The sequence below is a fragment of the Tenrec ecaudatus genome, chromosome 4 (genome assembly GCF_050624435.1).
Source record: "Tenrec ecaudatus isolate mTenEca1 chromosome 4, mTenEca1.hap1, whole genome shotgun sequence".
Classification (NCBI taxonomy): Eukaryota; Metazoa; Chordata; class Mammalia; order Afrosoricida; family Tenrecidae; genus Tenrec; species Tenrec ecaudatus.
Genome location: NC_134533.1, coordinates 124,969,237 through 124,975,124, shown reverse-complemented (window position 1 = coordinate 124,975,124; position 5,888 = coordinate 124,969,237). Strand labels below are relative to the sequence as shown.

The 5,888-nt window shown below is 48.4% G+C and overlaps 1 pseudogene; it reads right to left on the bottom strand.

Annotated features, from left to right (window-relative positions):
* Positions 1–1,447: 1,447 nt before the first annotated feature.
* Positions 1,448–3,111, bottom strand: LOC142446037 (THO complex subunit 3 pseudogene; annotated as a pseudogene).
* Between the last annotated feature and the right edge of the window lie 2,777 nt (positions 3,112–5,888).

Here is a 5,888-nt window from a genome sequence, read left to right as displayed (position 1 = left end):
AATTGATGGGTGGACGGATGGATTGTGCTAAGAGTTGTATGAGCCCCTAATAACACAATTAAAAAATAAAATAAAATTTACTTGGAAAGAAAAAAAGAAACAACCAACCTTATGGAACACAGATCTACACTGTCCTCCTGCGTCTAAATCAACTCAGTTGATTGCAACCAATTTGGCTTATTTTGTTGGGAAATCACAGGAGTCCTCCATGTCCCCTCTCGAGCATCGCTGAGGCCCGAAACTGGTAGTACCACAGACGTTCATCTGACTCCCAGAGCCATCAACCTCGGGTCTGGGAGGGGCTTCCCAGCTCGGCTAAGGCCCCTCACTCTACTCACTGAAACTGCCTACCAAGCCACTGACCTGGCACATCACGTTGGAACTCCCTATCGCGAGGAAAATGCTCAGCTCAGGGCTATCTAGTTGGATGGCCATTAGTCAATTGAGCACTGGAAATGTGCCATGTGAATGGGCAACTGAAGATTTCATTTTACTTAGCATAGAATAACGCACATTTAAATAGCCACATGTGATCAGGAGACTGGTTGGGCAGTGAAGCTCTAAGAAATAGCTCCCAAGCCCCTCCTTGGACTCCTGGGGGAGGAGACTCATGTACTCCCTCCCCTCCCCTGTTCCAAAAATGAGATGGGAGCCAAGAGTGTTGGAAGCCACATCCTGGGGCCTGTTCAGGCCCTGCCTGTCCCCAAAGGGCTTTGTGTCAAATTAAATCAAATTTCCTCCTTCTTCTTTTTTCTTTTAAAGGTTTTTAGTTTCAAAAAAAAAAAAAGAAAATGGAAGCATCTCCTTATAATAACATTGACAAAGAAATATAATAAAAAAACCTAAAAACTTAAATTCCATGAGCAAAAAGCTAGTTTTATTAAATGGCCCATTCTCAAAATTATATATATTTCTCATTTTTAAAAATTTCCATTCCCACCTCACCCTGCCTTGCCCACTCCTTCAACTTATTATTATTCTAATAGTAGCAAGTCTGACAAAGTCCCTGTAGACCCAGGAGCAGGGGAGCCAGGAAGTCCTCAGAGAACATGGTGGGATGTTGGTTTCCCACCCCAGAGGCTTCTTGATGCCAGGGAACCCCTGGCAGCAGGGACAAATCTGTCTGTGGACCACCACCTCTGAAAGAGTTTAGGGCCATGAACATGAGCTGAGAGGGGAACTACTCTCAAAGCCCTGGGTTCTAGAAATCTCAAGAAGTCCAGAATATCCAAAGGCCACACAAAGTGGGGTCTTCAGAGGCCACTGGCCAGTTGTAACTATGCCACCTTTCTCAAACTGGAGGGCTGGGGAGGAGGCAAGCAGGCTCCTGCTGTCCCACACAGGAAGGTATCTGGGATGGGTGGCTGGAGAAAAGACTTCTATAGTTTCTATCAGTTTACAAATACACCAGAAGCCCATTGACTACAAGCAAAAAACTCCTATGCTCTTAACCTGAATACGCTATAAGGCACAGGCCAAACTCACTCCCGACAGCAACCCCTCCCCCCCCCAGCGCCTCCTCCCCTCTCCAGGACCTCCTCCTAGGCCTCATGAGGAGCCCCAACAGCTTCACAGGCCCTGCTCGCTCACTGCTGCCATATTTGCCATCTTCATCATCACAGGCGAAGCCAGCAGTGGCCTTTTGGGGTGCCACGCCTTGGGGAAAGCTGGGACTCACACTGCCCCATCCCATAGCTTGTTTCCTGTCTCTCCTTCAGCAATGTCAATAAAATTGTCTTCTGATACTGCCAGCATTTTCTCATCAGGGCTGAAAGTGAGGATCCCCACAGGCCAATCTAGTTAAGAAAGTATACATACCACTTTCCTTTCAGGCTAATCAGGTCGTGATAGACTGCGCAGGCGTCAGCTCTGGGTAACCGAGAATGCTGAGTCAATCATTACCATTTGTCAGGAAGACCATGTTCTCGTCATTGCTCCAGGACAGTTCTATGACCTCAAAGTTGAACTGCTCTTCTGTTTTGGATCGGCGTGTCTTGGCATCAGTGAAGGTCACCGCATCGTCCTTGTTGCCTACGGCAATGGTCTGCCCATCAGAACTCCAGCAGATACTCAGGTTCTCCCCACTAGTGTCCAGGGGCAATACCGTTCCTAGTCCTCCCATTCCAGAGACAAATGGTTTCGTCTCCAGACGCAATGACAGAGATGCTAACGAAGCTGGTTCACACTGTCCCCATGTCCCTGATAATAATATATATATTTTTTAACCAACAACTCTTTCTCTAGCAAGAAGATGCTTGCCATCTTGCCAAAAAGCGGAATGCCAGAAGTCACCCTGCTCAACTCCAGGCCACCAAATGCCCTTTAGCTCTGTGTGCTGGGTGGTCACGAGTCTTGCTGTGGCCCTGGAAAAGTTCCTGCGTGCTGACTGTGTAGTGTGATGGCCCCTGGACACTGTGCACCAGGAAGCCACAGAACCAGGCCTGCGCTGGCCCAGCACTGAGGCCCCAAGGCCACCTTAGGGGCTGCTGTCCCTGAGCTCTGGGTCAGGAACCGGGGTACACCTGCCATCTCAATGAAATCTCACTCTGCTCCTCGACTTCCTACTTGTGTGTGGTTGATAGCTTGAGCAGAAACGTGCATAGCTGGGGTACAGCCTGGCACCCCACCTTTGTCCTTGGGATCTTTTGTTGCTTGTCTAGACTTCAAGCCCCTGCCTCACTATGCTCCTGAAGTCCTGCTCCCTGATGGAAGTTTGCTGGCAGAGTCAAGCAGGGCTCAATTCCCACAGGAGCCTGCTCCCTGCGGCCTCTTTGGAAAGGGCCTGAGAGACTCATTCATATTCAGAGGCAGTGTTAACAGGCTGTCAGGAGACTCTTCTGCCCCTGAGAGTCAAGGGCCTGCTTTTAAGATTGGATTTCAGTTCAAGATCTCTCTTGGAGTCTTACCCTTAACATTAGCTCCAAGTTCCGGAGATCCTGGACTCCTAGGCATTCTCCATCTGCTACTTCTTCTGCCTGGACTTTCTATTTCCCCTGCTGTGTACCCATTGTGTAACACTAAGAAATCATCCCTTCTCCTGACCGATGCTCCAATATCCATGTAGAAGTGATCCCAGTTGCCTATTCGAGTTGAGCGGGTGACCTTCCACATGCCTCGTTGACTCTCAGTCTTCTTGCCATTTCATGGACTTGTCAGTCTCCTTTCCTGATCTGCAGGTCTGGTGGCCAGCGGATTGGATTGTTTACTGCTGAAGTTCTCGAAAGTGGTGCAGTGTTGGGAAACAGTAAAGGTTCACAAGATATTTGTCAAATGTCCTAGTTTGAGAAATTGTGCTTGCAGCAGAGAATAGTCTGGGCAAAGACAAGGACATAGACTCTGGAATACCAGCAGGGGTGAGGTCACCTGCTGAGAAACCATTAATACTTGTTTCCTCCCTGCTTCATAGTCTCCCGCCCTTTCCCCACTCCTACACGGACACAGCTACTGTGTGGTCTTCATCTCAGGATAATGGGGTATAAGTCCGACTGACGGCATTCCACAACAGCGCTTCAGCTCCAAAGGAGCCAGAACAATAGGAGGAGTAGGAACCCCAGCCACCTGCTTACCAGCAAGCTTTCTCCCCGCCTTTAAGATTGGAGCACAGACACACTCACACATACACACACTTCATATGCGCACACAGATACATACCTGCGCATACACACTTATGCTCACACACTTATACGTGTATACACACCCCACACTCATATATATACCCATTGACACATTCACACATGTTCACATACATATAGCCACATGCCCATGCCCTCACACACGTACAAGTGCATGTGCATACAGAGGCCCACATATGTGCATGCACATATTATTGACACATGCTCACTCAATTCTCATGCATACACATATGCTCACACACACACATACCCATGCACACATGCTTACATCCCTAAATGCTTCCGTATTTTGTCATCCTCAAGGCTGTTTTTCTCATTGTGAACTTAAGCCATTTCTAAAATTCAGCAGGAGGAGTGACATGATAAAGGGGTTTGAGCTAGAGAGCAACTCACAGGGATAGAAAAGGGAGCCTTGAATACATCACTTGGGGCTTGACATTTGGAATGCTGGAATTTGAGACCAAACATGAATGCCCTTTAGAGAAATGCACTTTTGAGATGTGTTCTGCAGTAGAAGCTTATGATTTTAATAAGTTTTCATTGTCTAACAAGCACCAGGAAGTGTATTTTTTAAGAGACTTTCTCTAAAAATCTCAGTATCTCTTCCCTGTGGTCCTTTCAACATAAGGATATAAGATCCCCCCAGCAAACAGGGATTCCATCTCCAGGTTCCCTTGTGATTTTCTCAGGGCTAGGATTGCTCAACTGAGAAATGTCCAGAAAGGTTCTGAAAACCTCATGGCTCTAGACCAAATAGAGAGACCTCTTAGGAACTTGACATTGAAGGATTTCTGCTTAAAGCCACCACCTGATGTCCTCTGGCCCCTGTAGAGGACCTGAACTGTGTTGGCTCCTGAAAGGACAAACTTTTGAGGCCTTCGGTAGTTGGCTGTTTCCTACAGACTGAAAACTTTACAAAGTTCCTCAAGCTTAAGCCCAGAAGCATGAAAGAGCTGAGCTCATTATGGGCTCCAAGCCAGAGCGAGGAGATATGAGGAGAAGGTCAGATGCAATCATGTCTGGAAACTTGTCCTTTCTGCGTTGAGACAGGCTCCCACCTCCTTGTCCTGGACTCCGCCTCCACAAGGACTTGTTGCTTAGGACCTCCAAGGACCCCAGGGGTCCTGTAGCCCCCTGCACAGTTCTGGCCGGAGTAGCATGGAATTGGTTCCACTTCTCACATATGTGCTGCTTTACCCTGAGCGCTATACCTCCATACAGGGACTGGGCTATTAGAGATTTGTTATATCTCCCTTGAATTGAAACTCCATGCTCACAGAAAGCCAGCACTTAACACACTAGGTTCCCTGTGCTACAAATCTGGGAATCAGGGGTGGGGGTGAGGGATGACAGTGGGCATCCCTAGGTAGGCATTACCAGATCAGGGTGGTTGGAACAAGTTTTCCTTTGAGCACGATATGACTGGGTAGGGCCACAGGCACGTCAGACAGGAGTAGGAAGGCTCACCACAGAAAGCATGCGGGCTGAAGTGAAAGGAGTCTCGTGTACCTGCCAGCAGAGTTGGGACTGGGCGCTGGAAGAGAAGGGCAGGGTAGCTGCACTATTCTGGCGGGCAGGAGGCAGAGATGCTCCAATCCATCAGTATGCTAGACTTAGTAGCAATTTCAGGGAGGAACTGAAATAAGACCCACAGGTCCCCATCTTTCCAGGTGACTTCTGTGGGCACCAAGAATTAGATTTTCAGTAGCTCCAACTTCTGTGGCATAAGAGTCTTGACATTGCTATTTCTGGTAAGACCAACATTAGGGCTGGGCACACAGAGGCTGGCTTGGTGGCCCTGACATTTGGCTTCCTACCTTCATGTTCCACACTTTAGAAGGTTCTTTCAAAGGAGGGAGCAGAGTGGTACCCACCCAGCCCCTAATCAGAGGGGGATAAGCCACCAGCACCAAGGCTATAGTGAAACCAACCTAATTGTGTACATGACTCCCAGCTTAAACTTATGTCTCTGGCTTCCTATAAGCTCTTCCTAATCCATTGACCCTATTCCACACTGTTCCCACTTACCCCTAAAAGGCCCAAGAACTTGCTGTCATTCAGTCCTTGATCCCCTGGAGGACCTGGAGTTGATGAGAGGAGGTTGGACTGGGTACTTTTCCTGAGCCCTTTCCCTCCCAAGACCTGGTTCTGTCAGCCAGCCCTCCCCACCGCCATGGCTTTCCCAGTTCTTGAGTTTCATCAGGGTAGGATAGTAACAGCTCCCGTTTATTACTGTCCTCTTACCCTCCTATGGGG